Raw genomic sequence first — 3,888 nt, forward strand, 5'->3', positions numbered from 1 at the left:
TTCTGCCAGATGAATACATTGCTCTCAAGCAGCCGCCACGTACAATAATAATTCTAACAATCACTGAAAACTGTAATACTTACATTGATGAAGAATTATCTTTATCCATATAGCAATATAAGAATACTTTTTGATTTCTTCCAATTGTTATTGTCTTTCCGTGCATCTTTTACTGGCCTTCAGGCTCAGGTTAATCGTCAGGATTCCTAGTGAGAAGTCTTTAGATAGATTTGGGAGGTTTGCCTGAGCCCTGATGATGGGTAGGGCCCAGATGACTAATGTGAACGCTCTTTAGTTCTGTGCTTTGTACAAACGAGCTGTGGGATCTAGACAGGAACTGCACAACATGTTTCTGTCAGTGAGAAATTGTTTGACTTGCACTGATATTTTTGGATGACTGTTTTCCCACAGTCGACGTGCCTTTTCCACTCTCTCTGCCAGCCTTTGCTGATTAACCTCATGCAACAAGAAAACTCTTGCACCAGTAGAATGCTCCAGGAAGAGAGCATTCAGCATCGTGGCTTGGCTAATTGGCCGGGCAATAGATGATTTTCCACCAAGAATTACCACCATGGTTTTGTCCCACTTCTCAGCCAAGATTTAAGAGGTCAGTGGTTTAGAGACTTCTCCAAGGCATAGTAATTTTGACAAGATATACCCGGGTAATTGACTAGTGTGAGCTTGGTATTATCATGAATAATTAAAATAAAGCTATGCTTATCAAAACAAATGCACCAAGCAGTGTGCCTGTTCTGCTGAATCCCATGTTCAAAGGGATTAGAAAGATTTAGAAATTAACCCAATCTGTCTTTTAGACACTGCTTCCAAATGAGTGACTGCCTATTGATCTACATTGAGGAGGAAATGACATTGTCAACAGCCATGGTTGAATGAAACATGATAGGGAAACAGGTCAGCAAAGAAGCGTTAGAATCCTGACCCTCCATTTATAAACATGGCCTCAGGTAAGCTTTTTGCTTGGGTTTCTGTTACCCCATTGATGAGATGGGATAAAAATACCAATCCTTCAGGAGGACCATAAAGGTGAAATGAAAGAACGTATGAGCAAACACTTTGTAAATTCAATAATGGTATGTAGATGTTACATGCCTCTGTTGTTAAATATGATATATAGCCCACTTTTCCCTACCCCTTCCTGGTTTCTCTCGGAGGCAGGGAATCTCAACATCAGCACTCTTGGCGTTTGGAGCTGAGTAACTCTTTGTTGTGAGGGACATCCTGTGCATTGTAGATCCTTGCTTTTTACCCACTAGATTCTAGTAACCACGCCCTGGTTATGACCACCCAAAATATCTCTAGACATTATCATAATTCCCAGGGGGGCAAAGTAAACCTTGGCTGAGGACTGTTGGTCTAAGTATAGAGAAATTGCTGCATTGCTTCCTTGAAAATTCTTTGGACCTTGCTTCTTTACTAGTTGGTGGTGTACCTGCATGTTAAAAACAGAGCTCTGTGTTGGGGTGTTAGACACGTATGCAGCTTCATAACCAAGGGCCACTTAGGTTCTTCCTCTGCTTTTGCTCACATTTATAGCTCATGTGGAAACCTCACCGAGGATGCCTTCTAAGGGATTCAGGCACAGAGGTGGCTAAGTCAATCTGCAATCTGTGCAGAGTGTCATGGCATGCTTGGCTGAAAAGCCAAGCAGTCGGTTAGTCATTTACTTGGTGTGTTAATGTAATGACAGTCATCTGGTTGAGCTGATTTTGTGACTTAACTGATGGCAACTGTCTACTGCTTAACCAATCGGCATAACCTGCCTCCCCGGTGGCATGGATGGAGCATAAAAGAAATTCCATCACTTCAGTAGAGGTCTATGGAAATGACTCTAATGGTGGGGCTGAGGGTTTCTAAACCCAGATGCATGGGCTAAGCTGGTCTGTCCATGACATGGTGTTGGACAGTCACTGAGGCAAATGCAGCCACATTTTTACCACTTCCAAAGCACTTTCACATCTATGGTACTACCCTGGAAGTGCTTCTTCATTTCTTGTCTACCTGGAGAACTCCTATTCATCCTCCAAGACCCCTCTTGTATGTAATCTTCTCTGCCTACACCTTCCTCTCCCCTAACATAGGGCTAGTTGCTCCATCTTCTGTCATACAATAGCATCCTCCTCCGACTGGTCTGTGAGTTTGCCAGGCAAAGGAGATTGCCCTGTTTGGTCTTTGTATTGAAGTAACTCACCACTATACCTGGCATTGTGTATCCACACAGGCTGATTTATTAGACAGCTTACCTTAATTCTTACCATGACTCTATATGGCCATACAAAAAACGAAGACTCAGAGAGAGCTACTGACTTGACTCAAGGCTCATAGCAGCTAAGAGATGCCAAGGACACAAACCCACTTGCCCAAATGGCTGCTTCTTGCTTCTGCACCAACTTCTGCAGAACTGACCTCAGTTCATGGGATGGCTGGTAGAATGTGAAGCAATCTCAGATACTGAGCTTCCTTTTTGTTTTCCCAGTTACATGTGAGTCCTTCAGGTGCTGATTTTGTGCAGGAGATGGTGATTGGACCCAGTTTTAGCTGCCGTGTGATTTAACTCTGTGAATAAGAGCTCTGTTTCTGGTGTCAGAAAGACTGGGATTTGAATCCCACCTCTTTCAATTATTAATTGCGTGCCTTTAGGTGAGTTACTTAATCTATTTGTGCCTCAGTTTCTTTCTCTAGACAATGGTTGTAACAGTATCTATGTCATGAGGTTATTTTTAAGGATTATGTGAAATAACCTATGTAAAAAGTATTATCACATTTACAGTCATATAGCAAACACTAAATACTAGTTTCATTTTTTTGCCATCATTGTTTTGTGCTAATCTTTCTTTTTTAACTTAATTTTTATTAAATCACAACTGTAAACATTCATGGGGTATAATGTGATGATTTGATATACAACGTGGAATGCTTAAATCAAACTAATTACATTAAATACTAGTTTTTAACCTTGTTTTTATTTCTACTTCTCATTCACAGTATATTCTCTTATATCTCTATGTGGCGGGTTCTTCCTTCCTTCCATGAAGCTTGTTACCTGTCTTCTCTGTGACATGTCAATGTCAAAAAGAACCCTTAAAATGACAGCACCCAACTGCATGATCAATATTATTTCTCAAGTGCCTGGTTCACTTGAGGCATTGTCTGTTGATCAAAATCCATAATCAATGACATGCCTTATTTTTTGCATTTATTTATTTTTTTGTTTTAGGGGAAAGTGCAAACGCAGTCCCCCACTACCACAAATTATGCAGTGGAGTTTCCCACATTTGGGGAAATCGCAGGGGTCAGCACATCCGGAGTGCAATGGATAAGCCTCGCCCTGGGAAAACCACCTTCGTGATCACGGTCTCTCCCCTGCCAGGTAAGTATTGCCATACCTTATTTTATTTAATCTTTATTGCAGTCATATCAGGTTGCCCTCATTCTTTCCATATTACAGAGGAGAATACTGAGGCTCAGCGGGAGGATAATTAACTGAGGGACTTGGGGGAAGATGGCATGACAGCTGGCTGTGCTCGGACTCCTGGGCAAGAAGCAAAAGAATCCAGCAGCAAGTTGGTGCTCCCCTGACCAAATGGTCTGTAAGGAGAAAAAGAGACAAAGCTACCTGTGGGTCATGGGGTCATGGGTGCTAGTAGCTGCTATTTTCTTGACACTGTTTTAGCTGTTGCAGGAAAAGAACAAGATACTCTCCCCAGCTGACCCTCCTGGGAAGAAGGGAACTCTTGGGGCTCTGTACTCCAAGGTCAAGAGGCCCAGGGAGTTGGTCTGCAGGGTGTGGCAGGGCCCTGCCCACCAATTCCTTCTGGGAAGTGGGGAAGGCAGTTCTGAGGGAGCTCAGAAACCCCCAGAGGGAGCGGA

The 3,888-nt window shown here is 42.7% G+C and overlaps 1 non-coding gene across 1 annotated transcript; it reads right to left on the minus strand.

The window, feature by feature from the left end:
- Positions 1 to 3,232: 3,232 nt before the first annotated feature.
- Positions 3,233 to 3,396, minus strand: LOC128574337 (U1 spliceosomal RNA). The gene has a single exon (XR_008376711.1). It is a non-coding gene; the product is annotated as a U1 spliceosomal RNA (small nuclear RNA).
- Positions 3,397 to 3,888: the final 492 nt, after the last annotated feature.

This window comes from Nycticebus coucang, chromosome 21, assembly GCF_027406575.1.
Source record: "Nycticebus coucang isolate mNycCou1 chromosome 21, mNycCou1.pri, whole genome shotgun sequence".
In the NCBI taxonomy this organism is placed as follows: Eukaryota; Metazoa; Chordata; class Mammalia; order Primates; family Lorisidae; genus Nycticebus; species Nycticebus coucang.